The sequence below is a fragment of the Podarcis filfolensis genome (genome assembly GCF_964270895.1).
Source record: "Podarcis filfolensis genome assembly, chromosome: 2".
Classification (NCBI taxonomy): domain Eukaryota; kingdom Metazoa; phylum Chordata; class Lepidosauria; order Squamata; family Lacertidae; genus Podarcis; species Podarcis filfolensis.
Genome location: NC_139605.1, coordinates 76,152,611 through 76,174,078, shown reverse-complemented (window position 1 = coordinate 76,174,078; position 21,468 = coordinate 76,152,611). Strand labels below are relative to the sequence as shown.

General features: G+C 40.3%; 1 protein-coding gene across 2 annotated transcripts in view; it reads right to left on the bottom strand.

The window, feature by feature from the left end:
* The window catches only part of SLIT3 (slit guidance ligand 3), a 395,171-nt gene that overhangs the window by 327,731 nt on the left and 45,972 nt on the right, over nucleotides 1-21,468 (bottom strand). The window lies entirely within an intron of this gene.

The window sequence follows — 21,468 nt, the reverse complement described above, 5'->3', positions numbered from 1 at the left end:
TTTCTTAAAAGTGGTGTAAAATATTTTAAATAAATAATCATATAACTCATTGTGATATAATTTCTTTGTGAGATATTAAGAAACTACAGTTTTGCACTGTACTGCTGTAATTTGATGTCACATATTATACAAAAAAAAATCCCGTTTAAATGCTCTTCTTTCTCACACATTTACCCAGTCTTCTGCATATACAGAACAATAAGTTTATGAAACAAAACATATATTCAATAACTGAGGCAATTTAAAAATGCTCATTCAAAACACCACCACTATGCAAGAAAAGAAACAAGAACCAGAAACTTAAACTAGAAAGTTGCATGATGTAATTTTTACTCCCTACTTGGAAGTCAAATGAGAAATACATTCTGGCTCTGGTAATACATCACAAACCCTTTCCTGAGTGCTAGAAAAGTTCCCAAAATGTTATTATGCCACATCTGCCTTGCAAAGAAAGTCACTTCATTCAACCTCAGCTAACTTCCAGTTAAATGTTGATCTGTAAAGATAAATATCCTGAGAAGTTGTGCCAGACAATTCAGACCAGTGAGTTTTTCTACTCTACCCCTACCCCCACCACCGCACCCACTGCCCCAGGGCTCCAGTCTCTGGTGCCTTGATTTCTTTAGGCTGTCTTGGCCCACCAGTTTTCTGAGAATGTTCCCACAGACTTTTCTACTTTACCCTTAGAGATCCACTCCACAGTCTAATCAGTTTTTGTGTTGGTTTCGCATGCACCCCAAAGTTGTACCATACCCAGGTGCTTGAGGCAGGAATGCCAATTGTGAGTTACTTAATCCTGAGATGCTATAATGTTAGCCAGTTGCTTCGTGTATTCTCTAACAGTGCAAACCTACGCATGCTTATGCAGAAGTATTTCCAGGTAAGTGGATGTAGGCTTACAGACTATTTGAAATGTTTTAACAGATTCATCAGAACTGCACAGGGTGAAGCACACTTAGGACCAATTTGCATGCCTCAAAGAAGCAGAAAAAGTACAGCTGTCTCACATTTCCCTCCCCACTTTTATCTGTCTATCAAAAATACAAGTCAGCTCTAAGATAGACCACAGCGAAGAGGTACTAAAAGCCTATTCCAAAGCAAACCATCACAGCCTGCAAACTAAAGTTGAACTTCTTCTCATGCCCATGCAGCTGTAATAAACGCATGGCGTAAAACAGAAAATTGGAGATGGACACTGCTAGGGTCCATAGGCTAACAGTCTTTTGACAAACACATCACAGCAGCAGAAGCATCTGCAAATATTGTTGGTGTGTAGCAATGCATTCCCATTGCCTTTCCCTTTGCCTTGCACATTCAGATCACCTGCATTGCAGAAAAGAAGAATCTGACTGAGCTTGACCTTAGGAATTTTTTCAAGGGGCATTCTATATGGTAGCTATAACCTTAAAAATGTGGTAACCTGCCAAAAACAAGCAAATCAGAATAATAGGCAACAATACAACAAACTTTAAGAATTGCTGAGTTATATATTCTAATTACAAGGAATACAGAGAGAGAATGCATGCGCACAGTGGTGGTACATCAAATTATAAATGTAACATGCCTTGGCATCATAATTATATAAATATACTCAAGACTGAATATCTATCATTTATCATGTCTTTGCCTATGGCCTGTCAGAAGACTGTTAGAGTGCTGATGTTAAAGAACGGCTGATTCCATTATTAATACCATTTCAAGATAACTCAGAAAGACACCCTCATCTAAACTCTGCAAACAGTACCACAGCAGAGTTTATGGCTGAATACATAACTGAAGCACAATTTCAACACTCTTTCAATTGTATCAATGGTCTTCTATTACATAAATGGATTTATTGGGGGTAAATGAGGCATCTACTTACCATGTTAATAAGCAAACAAATCTCAATGATATTTTTTGGAAATACTTGTTAGTATGATATGAGCAAGCAAATCTGAGTTATAGCTTTCAGAAATATGTAATTATTTATAGCAGAAGGTTAAGCATATGAAGCACAAGATGTTCATCATCTTCAATGTGATTTTGACATAAGAACTCACCAGGGGCAGTGCGTAGGATGAATACCATATTAACCAAGCCAAGGAACAGGCATGCGATCTCCCACACATATACGAGCAAATCATAGAAATGAATAGACTAATATTTCTTAAATTTTACAAGTTAGGGTAAAATCAAGTCCTGCACCATCTCCTTGCTTAGCTAATCCACAGTTCTGTTGGCTTTTCCCACTGGGTGGACTGCTCAGATTAATGCCTCTCAGCTCTATATAGGATTCTGATGGCCCCTCTGTTAAGTCTGCCTGACTTTGTGGTTCCTCTGCTTATTTAAATACTTTAAGGGAAGGGATGCCCCTCTTCTTATGGCCATACCAGCCCCTCAAGTATTCTATCTTTCCTTCCTTCTGAGGCCTAGAATTTATTTTATGTCATAAAATTTATATACTGGTTGCTTCTTTTTTTAAAAAAGAACAATCCACACACCCTCAAAGCAGCTCGGGGGGGGGGGGCAAAAGCTGCTAAAAACAGGTATCTAAAACATTCAAATGTTGGTGCTGATATCTACAGACAAAAATCCAGCCTTAATCTGGGTAGGATGGGAAGGTCCCTCTCTCCTATTCTCCATGTTTATGGGCTGGACAGTGCTTCAAAGATTTTAGTACCTTTGCTAACCTAGCAGTTCGAAAGCACGTCAAAGTGCAAGTAGATAAATAGGAACCACTCCTGTGGGAAGGTAAACGGCGTTTCCGTGCGCTGCTCTGGTTCGCCAGAAGCAGCTTAGTCATGCTAGCCACATGACCCGGGAGCTGTACACTGGCTCCCTCGGCCAATAAAGCGAGATGAGCGCCGCAACCCCAGAGTCGGTCACGAATGGACCTAATGGTCAGGGGTCCCTTTACCTTTTTACATGTCAGTATACAGCAAGTCCCCACATTTAACCTGTGCACATTCAGCTTTACGTTGCATGGCCATTAAAAAAAAAAAGGTACAGAAAGGGGGTAGAGTTCCAGGAAGAATATTTGGCAATCCCACCTACCAATGAACCCAATGGGTTTTGACCATACACAATTTTGGCTTTAAGCGCTATCTCTGGAATGTAACCACCATGTAAGTTGCAGGCTTATTGTACCACAAAAAACAGCTCTTGCATTAGTGTCTCAATAGAAAACGTGTTGCTATGGAGAAGCAAACATACACAAATGCAAAGATCAGAATTGACTGAAGCACACACACAAAGGGACACATCTCTTGTTTATGTTGTTGTTTTTCTGCACCTCATAAGGCATTTATGAGGGTAGGAAACAGTCACAGAAGTACGGTATGTATTATTTGCAGGGCAAGTTGTCAAAAGAGAAAGCAGCTGAATAATCAGAAAAGGCTACCTTCCATCCTGTCATTAGAGAAGGAAAACTATGCAAACTTATTACAGAATTTAAATGTCAAAATAATTTGTACAGCCCAATTGCCATTTAGATGAAGGATTAGATCAACACCAGATAATATCTACCCAAATTAGCCAACAAGCTGTTCAGACTTCAACATGCAGCAGCCTCGGTCTCAGTGCTTAAGGAACTATAATTCTTCATTGCTATGTTTCTGGTATATTCAACAGAGATATTTCTTTGAAAGCACCACATTTCACACTAGATAACAGTCTCAGTTTCCCTGAAGAACAAGAGCAAGATTGTGTGCTGCTTTTCCATGAATTAACCATACGGCTGCTGTGACATTTAAAGCTCTGATTTGTACAAATATTCCCCCACAGATTCTGCACCCCATTACAACATCTTCATAAGGCGAACTCCCAGAAAAAATGGCTGTCTGGGAGTCCCAATTCTATGGGGAAAGCTCATGAAATCAATTCTGCCTATAGACCTTTAAATGTCACAGAAAGATGAGCCCAAGGAAGAAGAAAAGATCCCTGCTGAGTCAGTTGCCACATCTGCAGTGGCGGTACCACAGTCCAGCAGAAAGCAGGTCAGCCATTCCTTCCTTTGACAGGTCTCCATAGTTATATAAAGAGAAAGGCATCTGAGTCCTGCTGCTGGGGAGAAAGTATTCTGCCATGATTTGGGACACTTTACACACATACAACTTCCCTGACCCTGAAGAGGTACACCAGGGTTCACCTGAAAATAACTTTTTTATTTGCCTGCCCTTGGCTTTCCTATTTAGCATCTCTTTTGATATGATTTCTAAATCTGTTTAATTGCAAAACACTCAAATACTGATGACTGGGAGAAAGTGTAATTTAAAATGTTAAAGTAGTGATCTGCAGGGCAAACTCTTTCACTTCAAACAGTTTTTATTTCCTCAATTATTTCTTTACCATGAGGAAAAACTCCTGATAAGCTCATGGCTTCAGTCTTTTGACTGATTCTTCAAAGTAAGGCTCATACTTGGTTAGCTCATCTCCATAGTTTTGTTCAGAATGTGACTCTTAATTCTATAAAGCCTTAATCTCGTTTAAGCAAAGATTAGCCTTATTTGACCTTTCACCACGAAATAAACTTTTTAAATTAATCATGTGAAACTGATTAAAACAATATCATATAAATCAGAATCATTAACAACATCCTATAAGTAAAAATACCACTGTTAAAAAGATAACTTCTGGTAATAATCAATTGCAAGATAACCCTTGATTTGTCTTTTGATTTTCTACGTTTTACTATAGCTTTTTCAGATTTATGAAAAAGGAAATGGAAAAACCAATGGGCTTGGGGGATTTGGGAGGCGGGTACACGCATGCTCAGGAGGGTGCTGTGCCCAAGAAGTGGAAGCGCCGCAGCAGAGCGAGGCGAAGATCAGGTAGGAGTTGGGGTCCTGCCTCTGCGCAGGCTGGCAGTGGCTTGGGCGCACACCATGGCCGCTGCCAGCTCGAGCCAGGGAAAGAGGTGTACAGGGACAGTGCCCATGAGCCTCTTTCCCTGGCTCAGGGCTATCCTCTTTTTTGCTCTTCAAGATATGGCAACGCTATATGTATGTATTATCTTTCTTATTCACAGAAACATACATACACAACAAGGGAAACACTAAAATCAATATGAAAAGTTAGAACCAAACAAGATACAGTGGTACCTTGGGTTACATATGCTTCAGGTTACATACGCTTCAGGTTACAGACTCTGCTAACCCATAAATAGTGCTTCAGGTTAAGAACTTTGCTTCAGGATGAGAGCAGAAATTGTGCTCCGGCGGCGCAGCAGCAACAGGAGGCCCCATTAGCTAAAGTGGTGCTTCAGGTTAAGAACAATTTCAGGTTAAGTACGGACCTCTGGAACGAATTAAGTACTTAACCTGAGGTACAACTGTATGATGCAGGAGATGCAAAATCACTTTTTGTTTTGCTTTCTTATACTCACTAGCAGCCTCACGTGGCTTCTTTGAAGAGAAACAGCTCGGGGGGGGGGGGGACCTATTTAAACCTTTCCTCCTGCCTGATTTTCCACACACATCTCCTGAAGCTCAGTGGGAGGAAGTATACAGGTACATACAGTTAACTATGTTTTCCTATACTTGCCATGCAGAGCGAACAACTTTGGGGTTGGAATTTAGAGTGAGGAAACTGTGTGACGAGAAAAGGAATACACACAGTCAGTGGCGTAGTGTGGGTTGTCAGCACCCGGGGGAAGGCAAGTAATTTGCGCCCCCTAACCCGTGGATTTTAGCAGGGGGCAGAGAGCTGCGAGTGTGAGCGCACCCCCCCAGATGTTGCGCCCGGTGCGGCCGGCCTCCCCTGCACCCCCCACGCTACGCCACTGCACACAGTTCACATATAAACCCAGTACAAATTCCCCAATCCAGCTGAACAGAGATGTGAATTAGTGTGAGAGAGAGATGGAGTGGGAATCAAACAAATGTGGACACTTTAAAACCAATTGGGCTTAATTCTACAAATTAGGGCCATTGATAAAACAGTATATCATACAGATATCATATCATGGTGTAAGAACATGAAGATAAGCTCTGAATACATGGAGAGCCATGTTACACCTCATTCCAGTTGGCTTAGCATGCCGTATTTACACTGCTACAAAGTAATCTCTGAACAACGTTCCTGGACATTTTTGGAATGCGTTGCTTGCCCCTCTTCTTCTTAAGCTTATGTAGGACACACCCAAATGCTAACAATGTAAAGAACAATTACTGTTTTGCTGTTCAAGTTTTTTTATTCTAGCATTTGAAATATCTTTTTTTATTAAACTGAGCATGGATCTTTAAAAGCAACTCACATAATTAGAAGACCATGTGTATACCTTCAGTATTCAAATCCTTATGTTGTAAGATAATGCATGCAATATTTAGAATGACCTCAACATTAGATTGCAAAGATGAAGTTTAGAAGTGTACAGCAGACAGTAGTTCTCCTGCTGAGAAGGCAGATTGCAATGTGCAAAGTCGCCACTATTGTGGAAAAGGTAGCTAAAATGAAAGAAAGGTTTAGTATTTGAATAGAAACAGATTACACACACACACACACACACACACACACACACACACACACAATGACAACAGCATGCTAGTTCTGGCACCACACCCACACAGTCTGGTGTGCCAACTAAGGTCCACGTTACACAAGACTATTTTTCTCCGGAGAGAGAAGGAAAAAGCATACATACTACATACACACAGTCACATGTGATGAATGCAGATGAGATTATGTACATGTGGTATAAATACTTTTTCCTACTTGAAAGTCTGTTTTATACTTCAAAGACAATGACCACAAAGGAAAGTAAAACACTGTTATACATTCCTGCTACATCTGGAGAGAAGTAGACTGGGATACAATATTGTACAAGTACTATGTAGTAATTTTATATTGGTCAGGCAGCCATTTATCATGAAAATTCTTGATAGAGCCGGTTTGCATTTGTAGCCCAACGTGTCCTATATTTAAGTAGGGAATCTATATAAACTATTTGTTCCTTTGTCTGCCTACTGCCAGCACACTTACAAAAAACCTTGTCAGGCAAACAACAGCCATCAGGACAACAGAAGCTAAACAAACATCATTTTACCAGCATTACAGTATGTTGACAACGTCTCAGTGTGAGCTCTTCACACAAGAGTGTCTTGATGGAGTGACAAAGCAGCATGATGCTATATTTTCACACTTTCCCAGAGCAGTTGGAATTCTAAATAAAAATTGGTGGTACAGGAAGAATACTCAAGGGTACAGTCTTTAAAGTGATGACACCAAGCTGGATATGAGAAAAGACCAGTGCAGTGATCTACAAGACCATGGAGAGAAGAAAAAGCACAAGGTTTTCAGAAGGAAAATGACCATAATTCAGGCTTTAGCAAAATGCAATCTGGCCATTATTTTCAATCATACATTGGAACTGAGATCAATGGAACGGAACGTAAAATACTCACTTTAAAATTTCCCTCACACTCAAATTGCTTTGTTTGCCCTCTGTGATGCTGTCTTGCAGCCAAATTCAACTGGCTATGTAAAGAACTGGCATCATAATCATACGTACTTTCTATGATCCACAAATGGCTGGAATAGTTTATGATGAAGTGAGTCCACCATTAGTATATCTAGTCAGTGGTATAGCCATGCTTAGAGCTTAGAAAACTTCTAGATGCAAGTTAACAGCAATGTCTAGAACTTAATTTACCTAATTTATCAGGTGAATCCTTATCTGGAAAAGAGGGGTGTGGTGGCCATATTAGCTGCTTTTGTTACCTCTTTGTTAATCTGCCCTTGTGGAACCTCTGAAAGCTTTGATGGATACAGAACCCTGTTTGATGAGTACTAAATATTGTGATTGTATAACTTCTGTCTTCGGGTTCTGCAGTGCCACCAATTTGCTTCTGGAATAATACAAGGTGCTGGTCTTTAACCTTTGGATCTCTAAACAGTGTGGAATCAAGCCTATACATCTTTTCTTATAGAGTGACCATCTCATGTCCTTAGGTTGCTGGAAGAGTCCCTGTTCTCAATCTTCTATTGGGCCTGGGAAAAGGGGGGGGGGGGTTGGCTATTGCTATACTGGGTTTTGCAGAATTCCTTTTCCACTGATGCCTATATTCAATTTTTTGAAAATATTCAAGGAAAGGTTAAGCTCTTCTTTTTAAAGAAAGCCTTCCATTTGTTGTTCCTGTTATTCTAACTCGGGTTTTTTTTGTTGTTAAAAGTTTATATTGTCTTGAACTGTTTTATTATTTTAAAATACAGTGGTACCTTAGGTTACAGACGCTTCAGGCTACGCGATTTCGGGTTGTGCACCACGCTGAACCCGGAAGTACCGGAACGGGTTACTTCCGGGTTTCAGCGCTCGCGCATGCGCAGAAATACTAAATCGTGCTTTGCGCATGCGCAGAAGCACCGAATCAGGACCCGCTCGTGCACAGACACGCCGCTGTGGGTTGCGAATGTGCTTTCCGCATGGATCACGTTCGCAACCCATGGTTCCACTGTAATGAATTCATTTACGAAATGTGGTTTCATAATTGTAATAATAAATATTACAATAGATTAGTCTAATTGCCAGTTTCTCTTATCATGCCCACAATACAGATAATTTATGATAATGAAAAGATGGATGTTAAGAACTATTCTGTATCCTCTGAAGGCACCTCACAGCTCTTAGCCAAGATTTTGTCTTTCAAACTAATGCTCGTATTCTTCCCACTGCTCTAAGATTCTAAAGCAATGCCCATTAATATTTGAATAAAATAAGGCAAAGTTGTTGTTTCTTCTTCTTCTGTCAAATGGAAATGTACTTATTTGCTCACAGCTCTCCAGTAATTTCTGTGAATGCTTTAAGAGTGCTGTAATGATGGCATGCCCCTAACATCAATAAGCTGTAATCAAACAGTCAACTCTCCCCCCACCCCCCGTGAATGAAATATGGCAGCAATTTGACATCCCAGCAGTGCTTTGCTCTCCTGAACCCTGGCAGTGACCCAAGAGATTTGCACTCCACTGCTAATCAGAGAACTAGCCAAGGCCATTTCCCACGACATAGCTGAAATTCTCCTGCTGCTTACCTTGTCTGATTCAGTTACCAAGCCACGCCAAAGCTATTCGCTGTATTCCTGATTGTCAATCATGGCACTTTTCCACTAGACACTCCCTGTGCTGCACACTCCAACCTTGCTAAGAGATGCTGTGGGACAACTCAGCTATTTCTCCATGTCCACTGCGGCCTAGTATCATTAAGTGACTTTGATCAGGAGAGAAACTATCCCACCAAAAGCAGACAAATAGGAAGGAGCACAAGCAATTGAGAATTAAGCTGAAGCTCAAGTCCTAGTGCTGGAAGATATGTGTGTATACACAGGTATGATGTTCACATTGGTGTATTTACTGCTGGAAATTCCAACCTAACAATGGGACACCCCTACAACAATAACAACATGTAGAAAAGCCCCTATTTATTTATTTATTCGGTTATGTCAATCTCTACACCACCCTTCAATATACTCGCAGGGCAGTTTCAAACAATGAGTGAAATTATACAATTAAAAAATAAAATACAGCAGTAAAACGATGATGATTAAAAAGTTAAAGCTGTGCACAAAGCTGCAACAGTCAAACCATCACATTATTAACACTTAAAAGGTCTGAGAGAATTAAAGAAGGTCTTTGCAAGCACCAAAAGGATAGCAAAGTAGGCATCAGGTGAGCCTCCTGGGTGAGAGATTTTCAAAAATAGTATACCACAGCTGACAAGGTCCTCTCCCCCAGGTAATCACCCACCTTTAGGTTTCATTTGATAGTATATATGATAGTCTTCATGATGCATTTGTTATGGTGAAAAACCATAGGAGGCAGAGAACCTGTATCTGATCCTGAGTCCTGATACCAAGCACCAGGATATTGTGAGAGAAGGATTCAGATGGTGCGTGAACATCCAGCTGTGACCAACAGAGAAATCAGACCTACAACCAACAAGCCAGAGTGGGAAGGGCAATAATCTCTCATTCTATAATGGCTCCCACATCTCAGTTACTCCTTGCTCTGAGCAAACCAAACTGGATCTCTCTTAAAACTGGTTGTGGGCTTCTGTTATCCCCCAACCTCTTGCCTCAGCTTCACCTGAGCCACGTCTTGCCTGAAGTTAGGTCTGAGAATCATGAGATCATAATATACGTCTTACAGTGGGTCCAATGGAGTTCACTCACACAATAGATTAAGTATTAATAAAAAAAGCAAACAATATGGTTGGACCTTGAACTCAAGGAAACAGCTCTGAGCATGTTCAGAACAAATGTATTGGCTATTGGATCTACCAGAATAGATCTGCTAGTGTGGCTGGATTGCCATCAGGACAACAGGGGGGAAGGAAAAACTGCACAAGCAGGGATAATACCCAGGAGCTCCATTAACATACAGATTTAATATTGCAATGTCCCGTCCCATCCAGCCCCTGAAACAGATGGGTGGGAACTCCCAGACATAGCATTACATTTGGACCAAGACTGAGTAGTACAGAGAACTGACTGGTCAGACAATAGGAGACTGACAGAAAAGTATCTAGGACTCTCTCTACATTGAAATGAATTGTGGCAGGATGTGTTGGGAGGAAAATAGTGTGGCTTTCAGATTTTGAGGGAAACTTTTTTACTAATTCCTTCACAATTCATTTGATAGGCCTAAGTCCTGGTTTTCTGGATGGATCAGCCTCCACTGACTTTCACTGGGGAGAAGGAGAAATGAGGAAAGGAAACAATACAACAAACTAAAATACTATAAATCAACAATAGCATGTCATTATTTGTAATCATGTTTCAAAAGTAGCCTGTCAATAAACAATGTTTACTAACAACTTGGGTGCCCATCAGCTACATGGGACCCTAATTCTGCACATACTTGTGCATACCTATAAATCTACCACTGTTTATGATGAAAATGTTATTTATTTATTAAGATCTCTTTTGGGCTTTCCAACCAGAACCCCCAAAGCAGTGCACAACATGCATAAAAATACAGGCATTCCACTTAAAATCTCACTCTTGAAACAAAGATATTTATATTTAAAATAAAATGTAATTGCTTATAAAACCTTCCCCATGTTCATTATAAAACCCTCAATTGCTTATATAAATGAGGTATCCATGATTTTACAATTCAATTTGAGCCCTGGCAGATAACCAATTCACAATAGTTTAAAAACAAAAACAAAACACCATCCTTTTATTTCTCTGGATTAGTCAAATTAGGATTAGCAGATCAGTGTCTCTGGAAGAAATGCTGTCTGTTCCATTTAGAGTAGCACTCAGATCACATGCCAGAAATGGCACTTAACTTTCTGACATAATTTATTTTCTTTATGCAGTTTTATCTAACAATTCATTCACACATTGTTAAGAAGGTTCCCAAATGAAACTCTTAAAACACATCTATGGGACAAAAAGAGAAAGCATATAACACAAGGACACTGAGACTTGATCCTACCAAATCAAAAAGTCAAGAGGTAGGGTACATTAGCTAAAGCATTTAAATAGTTTTACATTTCAATGGTAATTTTATTGGCAATCTCTTGTTTATCAGTACTGTAGTGGGGATCATTCCATAGTTTTTTGTTTTAATTTTTTTGCAGTGCAAATATATATTTAATATGAAAACTTGCCTATTTAGTTCACCAACTACAAAGCCCTTTAATCAATCAACTACCAGAAAGTCTTTTGAACTGTGTGTCACACAATTCCCCCCCCCCCCCCGTCAGTTACCTAAGAGCCAATCACAAAACCACAGCATGTACTAATTCCATCATCAGAAGTTTCCATGGAAGTACAAGAGAAGGAGGGAATGAACTATTAGAAATAGCCTTTTATGTGCTGTCACAGAAAGGTGAACTTACTCAGGAAATAAGTAATCACTGATGTTTCATCAGGGTATATTTGTACCTTCTTTGGGGATAGATAGATAGCATATCTATCTATCATCTATATATACATACATACATGCACATCCACACACAGTTATTAACCCAGCATCTTCCACAGCCAACCTATTGGAATATTTTTCCCTAAACAAAATTATGTGAACAGTCATTTCTAGAATTACAGATACATTCCAAACTCAGTTTATGTAGCAACGAGTATATTTATGTATTGACCTATAAACCAGTGTGTAACTGACATAACATCTTCAGCTACACAAACTTCTTCCTCAGCATTTGTTCCCAGACACAGGACTCAAGGCAGCTTACAGATAAAACAGGAACAGGAAACAATTATATACTACATGTTAATATCCATGTTCTACCTCCTCAATCATTTTCAAGAGGGCTACAGTGAGCAAGCAAACACTATGCAGGTACAGTACTCTCAAATTCTGTCAAAACAAATCTCCCTGAAGTCAAGAACAACTTGAGTTGATGCTTCCTAGATTTAGCTATGAGAAATGATCTACTCAGTTTTCTCCAAGGGTTGTGAAAAGGATGGGGGTGGATGAGGATTTAGGAAGTGTTTTAAAGCCACAAATAAGGAGCTTAATATAAATAAGAAAAGAGGCAGCTGCTAAACTGACCTGCTATGCTGTTAATCACAAGTTGCACACATGGACACATCCATCAAACTTATAATAGTTGGTAGACCGTTTACTTCTTGATCCCAAAAATATTCATACATAAGAAGGACATGTGAAAATCAACTATTATCTCACTACTCCATTAATATGGGATTCCTAAGGGACGTGGGTGGCGCTGTGGGTAAAACCTCAGCGCCTAGGACTTGCCGATCGCATGGTCAGCGGTTCAAATCCCCGCAGTGGGGTGCGCTCCCGTTGCTGCGTCCCAGCGCCTGCCAACCTAGCAGTTCGAAAGCACCCCCGGGTGCAAGTAGATAAATAGGGACCGTTTACTAGCGGGAAGGTAAACGGCGTTTCCGTGTGCTGTTCTGGCTCGCCAGATGCAGCTTGTCACGCTGGCCACGTGACCCGGAAGTGTCTGCGGACAGCGCTGGCTCCCGGCCTCTAGAGTGAGATGAGCGCACAACCCTAGAGTTTGTCAAGACTGGCCCATACGGGCAGGGGTACCTTTACCTTTAAGGCCTGCTTATGTGAGAACTTGAATTCCCAATTTTCTTAATCCTTGCTATAGCTGAACTGTTTAAAATGGCATAGCTAGCTTCCCTATGTTATTCTTTAGATTTCAGTAGAAGACTTATGATTTTGCAGTTTCCTATTCATCTGGAATCTGAACAGCTGATTTGCAATATAAAATGGCTATACAATAAATTAAGGTTTTGTGCAGACATGTTATCTATGGTTGATTTTCTTTAACCATTGTGTCAGATGGCAGTGGTTGTTCTCATGAGTAACCAGGCAGGACTCCGACCTGTCTTTTACAGGTTTTATTTGGTGCAAAACTATTTACAGTGCAGAACCACAAGTTCATGTCTGCCTCAATCGCTAGCAGAATCCAGGAGTGGTCCCTTCCAGGTCCTCCCCCAACACAAGAACTTAGTCACCCCCAGCCGTTTCCTTCCTTCTTTGCGTTTTAACCCTCTGCGCAAGGTGGGCGAAGGAAGAGGCATGTTTCCCTCCTGGCCAGCCTGGCAAGGAGCAGTGCTGAGGCTCCTAGCAGCATCCTCTAGCCCTTTCCCCTCCTTTCCCCTGGAGGTGTGGCTTTCCCCACCCTCAGACTGACAAGGTGCGGCGCTGGGGCTCCCAGCAGCATCCTCTGGTCCCTTCCCCTCTTCCCCACTGGAGGTGTGGCTTTCTCCACCGCAGGAAGAGGAACTGCTTCACAAGATTTTCAGAGGTTCCCTGTATCCCAACGGCCCCTCTGCCTCCCTTCCCTGTTCCGATGGCAGTCCCCTGACACATGGCTAAGTATTACATCACCTAAATGAAGGTTAGGGGATTAGTTTGCAAATCAGGATGTGAAACATGGTTTCATTGTACATCTGTCACCTTAACCATGGTTAAGACAACAGACCATGGCTAGTACTAACCACTGTGAAACATTCAACTTCTTTTGGCTGAAGTTAGTAACAATATATATGCTCCACTTGTTGACAGAAACAAAAGCATTTTAGAGTGAACACATTTTAGGAAATGATTAGCAAACATCTTTTATCCACATATTTTTTTACATGCTAGTATAAGATGGAAATTCACCATCAACTGCAAATAGGCCTTTTTCCTATCTTCAGAAATTATTTTCTGGATGTTTCTGAACTAAACTGCTTTCAGGTCCTTGGTTTGAAGAAATCCATTATCAGGCAACAGTCTGAGATTGTGCTTTCAGCTGGTTCTAGTCACAGTGATGGATGTCTCTCTTGTGGCCTATGTTGAATCTGGCTATGAAGTTCATTCACATCTTACACGCAAAGCTCTGCAAATAGTACAGACATACTAAATTGGATATACTAGAAGCTTTCTTAGCCAGCTTCAGATTCCTTGCTATATACTATAAAGCAATCTAGCATGGCTATCTTCTACATTTTTAGTACTAAATTTGTATTTTGCAACTATTTTCATCCAAATGTATATCATAACAAACAGGCAGAAATTTGTCTGAGTTTTTCATGTTTCAATGATTTTAAATTTCTTCCCCTGCATTCACTTCAAATAAAATATTCTACAGTATGAGCCTCCTGGAAACAACCTGATACCAGACAATATATATATATATTACTGGTGTGAACTAGAATAGTTCCCTTGCACAAGTGATTACGTCCTTTCCTCACACAAATTACTGGTATTACAAACTACAGTGTAAAATTCACATGAAGCAACAGAAACGTAGATGGCACATGGGTTTCCCCACTTTTCTGAAAAGTCCCTTGTGAAGTACACTCCCCACCCCCATTCCATTCACAGCATGCTTAGAATAGTGTTTTGTTTTTGTTTTTTACCTGGGGCTATATACTGTTTTGAGTACATGTTCCATTGACCAATATTTGTAGAAACTTTCAAAATACAGTCGTACCTTGGTTCTCGAATGCCTTGGTACTCATACGTTTTGGTTTTCGAATGTTTTTCAGAAGCCAAATGTCCAACGCTGCTTCTGCTTGAGTGCAGGAAGCTACTGCAGCCAACCAGAAGACGTTCCTTGGTTTTCAAATGTTTCGGGAGTCAAACGGACTTCTAGAACGGATTACGTTCAAGAACCAAGGTACGACTGTATAAAACTGATCAATATTTGTTCAGGTTATAGGTATTGGTTATAGGTATTGGTGGTGTGTAGGACTTTCCAAAATGATGCCTGGTGATATTTAAATGCCAATCTATTAAAGAAAGATAAAATCCACACACACCCCAGAAAACTAGTGTTCAGGTTACCAATTAGCAAATTATTTATTACATTTGTGTCTTCTTCCCTCCCTCAAACAAATTCAAGGCAACTATATGGGAATATCAAATTTTATCTAAGCACAAATAAGTGATATTTCTTAGAGTAATAAGTAGTTAGCCTAGAGTGCATAAATGCTCTGGGCAGCTTACCACTGGTAAGGCCATTAAAAAAAAACAAACCACCATTCTGGCAAGAGCTTCTGCCCTTCTCGAAGAGCCCAGAAATAGACAAGAACTGTCCCAGACTTCACAGTGAGCCTCTGAGAGATTCAGGAAGCAATGAAACTATTTTCTGAGCCTCTCTGAAGTCAGCACTAGGTCAAAAAAAACAACAACCACCCCCCACACACAAAAAAGCACATGCCAGCCTCCAGGGAAAGGAGCATGCTCAGAACTAGAGAGCAGTACAGGAACTTACTTGAAGGCGCTCAAACACCTTCACAGATCAGCATGGCCTCAAAATTAAGTTCCTGCTACTTTTAAGGACAGTCCGAAAACTGAACTAAATGTCAGAAGAATGTAAAAAAATGGAAAATGGAAATCCTTCTCCTCACCTGCACCTGGGATTTGGTATTATCATGCATTGTTGTATATTTCAGAATATTACATGTTTCTTATATTTTATTTTATTTTTTAAAAAAGAATTACCTTGCCCCTAGAAGCAAGGGCTAGGTCAATAGCAAACACATATTTTGACTAGCTACCAAGGACAGAAGAGCACATTACAAATGCACAAGTGCACACTTAATTTTTGGTTTAAATGCACATGGAAAAATGAATGGTATTAATACAAATAGATGTTTGAAAACACCTGTTACAGGATTGGCTGCTGTGCATGGACATGTGAATGTTCACTGGAAAACCTTGTTTGATGCTACACAAGTCTATGAATTCGTCTGTGTGGAGATTTAAACCCAGGTATTCTTGTACCAGTGCTACAGTCTATGAACAGTTTACACTTGCTTTCAGTTACTGCACAATCTGGTATCTACATTAAGTATGATTTTCAGAAGAAAATTCTAACCACTAAATGGGCAGAAGAAGACGACAAAAAGAGAGAAAATATTTTTTGTTCTGTTCTGTTAAGAGAATTAAGAGTTCTCTTTCTGAACATTGTGAAGACATTTCCTATACAACAAAATCCTTGCTAGTTATCAGTGGTGTGTTGTTGGTTTTTTTAAAAAAACAACACAAAACAAAACAAAATCAACCAGTCTATTTGAAACTCATGATTATCCCTTTACATTCACTGTTGCTTCTCTTTCCATTTTGCCACATTAGAAAAAAAGGGAAACATCTGCACATATTAGTTTTGAGTAGCTAACTTCACACAGGGGAGACTGGAAATCCAGGATGGAACCTCGATTATTCACTTTCTGACATCCCCTCATTTGTTTCCTACTCATTTCAGATAATTTGTTAACGTTCCTTTCATACTTCAAGAAAATAAACAGAGCCCTCTGCCTCACTTGGAGTAGACTGAACCGAAAGGTGCCATAAGGATTTGCAACCAGAGTCACTTTTCCAGACATGATTTTGTTCAAATTATGCCATTTAGAGTCAGCACGCAATGCAAGCAATAAAAATAGCTCCAGCTTGATAAATGGTACAAGAGCCTCTCAGCAGTCTGTAGTTCTCACCTCTGACCTAGTGAACATCCTTTCAAACCTGAAGTGCCCCCAGGAGAACTGGTGTTCCTTGTAATTATTTACCATCTTCTGAGCAGACCTGCTGGGATCTGTACACAGTAAAGCCGCAATTCCTGAATGAGCCAAAACCATAGCAACCTCTGCTTAATATGGTCATGTTCATTTTGCCCTGGCAGTGCTTAATCATTTGAGCTCGTTTACAAGGTGAGCCACTTGCGCCTGCTCTCACATGAGAGGGGACCTTTAATTTAAGGGCACATTCTCACAAGGCACTTGCCTCACAAGGTTAGCTTTCTCTCTCTAAATAACTGCACAGTGCGAAAAAGGCTCTCGTCTGCATCAGATCCCAAGTAATGTCAAGGCACACTTCAAGGTGCTGTTTTTATATATTTAGCCCTAAGCAGTTAGGGCACAGATATTAGGAACAGCCCTGTCCCACCACGTTCACAACAAGTACACAACTAGGCTTCAGAAGAAATTTCTTTTTTGCTTTATTGTAATGTTAAAAGTAGATACAAAGGGGAGAGATATAGCAGGGTATGTAAAAGTGCCTCTGTGCAAGCTGTGCGTCATTTGAGCCAAGGAGCTTTCCAGAGACAAGTTACGGGAGAGACAAGCTTCTTGTTCCCAAGGTGCTAGAAGCTAGATCTTTCCTACAGTTCTCTGGGACCTTTACAAATAATAGTCTTGACAGGCTTTTGTGCAGTTCCTTCTAATAACCAGGACAATGTTTAATAGACATCATTTCAAGGGGGCACTTGATTGGAAATGCATGTTTGAAATTAGAAATGCTCTTTAAAAAAATAAGAAGAGCAAAACTAAATCAATTGTTTCAGCTCACCGCTAATTTAAAGGAAGGACCTGCTGTTTTTCTGCATAGTCTTATTTATTCCTCTTCTAGCTCTTGTTGGGTTTGAAGGTCTTGGGCTTGATTGGAGCTAGCTTTCTAAAAGGAAGGTTTATGGGGTAATTTTTAATCAGTTTTAACATAATTTTCCAATTTTATCTTGCTAGTTTTATTGGGGTTTTTTATTTGCTTTAAAGTAATTGCTACCTACTTTAAGACATAAGGTTGAAAGAGAATTGAAGGTGTAGGAAATATTGCCCCAAACTGTCAACTTCGCCAGTTGAAGTTTGACTTCACTTTTGTTTCCCCATCTCACAACCACAATCTAATCCATCTTCACCTACATTCTACCAAATTATTCTTAAACCTATGGGAAATGTATTGCACAATAATCAGTGAGCTATCATGGTGAACTGTTATCAAAACCCAACAATAACAACAGGAATATGTCAAACTAGACACAATTAAAAAGCAGTTAGATGAACCACATGGGAGCAAAAAGAAGCACCACACCAATGATAGACATTTTTGTTTGTATAACTGTGCATACACATAAAAGAAAGTACCTCTGGTACTTCTCAATTAATTCAAAGAATTCCTTACAACAGAAGAGTGGGCGCTGGTGTTCACTGGGACTAGTAAGGTGGAAGACAGAGGGAAAAATAGTAGGTGGGGCCAGAGCAAAGGACAGAAAGATCCAACTAATTCTAGTTTTGTTCTACCCTCCTGCCTGCTGAGTTCTACAAGGACAACACTGAGACTAAAGAAGAGGTGGTGGAGGAGGAAGAAGCTGACAGTCAACACCACTTCCTGGGCTGGTTGTAAGTAAGAGGGCATAACAGAATAATGTACTTAATGGTCACTAGCACAAGTGACTTAAAAAAGAAGACTTGTTAGTCCAAAAGTAAAACCAACCTACTTTAGGCGGGTTACTCCCAGGTAAATGATATCTACCTTAGTCAAACCAAAAGAGGATCATCAACACTATGACATGTTAAATCATGATTAGAAATTTCATGCCATCCTTTACTATTTAGGTTCCATCAAATTCCCATAACCTGGCCAAAACCAAGATGAAGAAGGATGTTGACACAGTAGTTCTGGTATTACGCTGCTAAACTTAAGGAAACCAAGTAAAGGCCTCAGAGGATCCTGCCTCCTTTCACAAAAGTCCTCTGAGCTTCTTGTTGCTGCCAGAGGCAGATTTAGGGGAGCACAACCAGTTCACCTGCATTGGGCACAAAGCTGAGAGGGCACTGCAGGAGGCGTCACAAAAATGATGACCAACGGAAGGTGAGAGGAGTTGTGTGTACTGAACTTTGGCATTGTACAGGTTGCCACTGAAATTTTAAAGCCCAAAGTCTGCCACTGCTGCTATGCTCGTGCTGGTACAAACAACAATACATCATATACAGATGTTCTGTTAGCCTGATATAGTAATTAAAACTTGATGCAGTCATTCAGAAGGAACTATTAAGTTCAAACTGATGCTTGTTGATGGCTCACCATCACCACCAAAAAACCAGAAAAACAATTTGAGCATTACCCAAGGAGGAAGTATGTGCAAGGAGAAAAGCTTACTAGTCTTCCCGCAAGTTGTATGGTTGGCAGGGCTCAACTGTTCAAGGTACAAGTTTTGGTTTTTCAAATATCAATGAAACTTGATATCCATTGTTAGATGGAAATCATAAATGTTAACTTTGTTTTGATCACATAACTAAACAATGAACACTGTCTAGCCCACTAACTTCTTTATTACTTATATGTGGATGCAGCGATCTGAATGTCTATTTCAAGAATCATTTTCTAGAAGTGGTATAGATTGAAACAGAAGTGATTCAGTTACAAGTACCTCAATTCAGACATTTCTATCTCCCTCCCCTCTCCCTCTTCTTCCTGACCTTTTAAAAATGCTTTGCCTTTTATATTGGGGGCAGGAAAGTATAAGTAAAGTATCATAAAACTTTAATAAAATGACCTTGGAAGAAAAAGCAAACATGCAATGTATGAACTCCAGACTCCTCCTCCTGGCAAGAAAGGATAGAATAAGGCATGCATCAAACTCCTTTAACAAGATGCTTGTTCCATTTTAAGGTTGAGTCTCCTGTATATTCCTACCAGTAATATCAAACAGATGTTACAAGGGACCATAGAAATAATTATAGATGTTGCAGACATATTCTGTATTGAAAGATACTATAATTTGATTGCTTCCTTATAACTTTGGCTTTTACAGAGCTGTCCAAGTGGTTTATTTGTTTCATTTATACCTTCAGAGGATGCATACCTTCCTCATAGTTATGTAAGTTGCTGGAGAAAATACCAAGGCACAACATATTTGTATTCAGCTACATTTGAAAATTTGAAGTTCTTAATTAAATAGCTACTGGAAGTATAAGTAATGAAAAGCCCATGTTTGAAGGAGTTGACACTAAAATCCAGGGAAACTTTGTCTCAGTAGACAAGAGAGTTGTTACCTTTTAGTGCTTCATTCTTGTACAGTAAAAATATTTGCAAAGCTTAACTTCACATTTTTTTGTGAAAATGAAGTTATCTTCTTGTAGGAAATACCTGGCATTCTTCAAACAACCTTTATCATCTTTGCTATAGTTAACTTTGGCTAGAAACAAAAGATCAACTTATTGACTGGCACAGAGGACAGGAAAAAGGTGAATGCTGAATGCTGGCTGATTGCTAGGTCTATTAATATTCTGAGAGCCATGCATATGCTGTGACTGCCAGATTATCAACAGCATTTTTAATTTAAGCTTTTATAGTGAATGGGATTCTTTTGCAAACGTACCTTTTCATAAACTTGGAAAAACCTTTTTGTATGTGAGCTATCAGAGTAAAGTCTTTCAGAATGTCGGGGGCAGAAAATGTTCCAACACATCTATCCTAACCACCCCACACCTAGTGCTAATGACTGGGGAGGATGGTGCACAATCACCTCTCCACTAGTCCCTGTCAGAAGAGTATATCACTGCTGACCAGGGTGCTGTGGGGAGTGGGACTGTTCTGCCACAGGAGAGACTTCTGCTCCACTCAAGCGGACAGTAAGCTACCACCAGTCGTAGACTGTGAAAATACCCTGAAAAAGAGTGTTTCTGGGAAGGCTGAGAGGTAGGGTCCTGGTTGCTTTGGGAAACTCTGTGGATTTCCTGGGGGACTTTGTGCCCTTCCCCCCATCTGGAGCTGGCCTAGCTCCACTAGAAGAAAACAATGTGTGCATCCCATCCTGTCCTGTCCCGTTCCGTTCCGTCCCTTCCCCATCCCATTCCCTCTGGCCTGCAGCAGCCAGCAGGGCTTTCCATGTGGTAAAGAATCCGCCACTCCTTCCCATCCCCTCACTAGGGCTGCTTTTCCCATTTCTCTTATAAATCACTGTACTGTAAATTTAAGTTAGGCGAGGCTGCAAATTCAATGGCTTGACCATTCTTGCTTAAGAAGAAGAAGAAGAAGAGTTTGGATTTGATATCCCGCCTTTCACTCCCTTTCAGGAGTCTCAAAGCGGCTAACATTCTCCTTTCCCTTCCTCCCCCACAACAAACACTCTGTGAGGTGAGTGGGGCTGAGAGACTTCAAAGAAGTGTGACTGGCCCAAGGTCACCCAGCAGCTGCATGTGGAGGAGCGGAGACGCGAACCCGGTTCCCCAGATTACGAGACTACCGCTCTTAACCACTACACCACACTGGCTCTTAAATTCA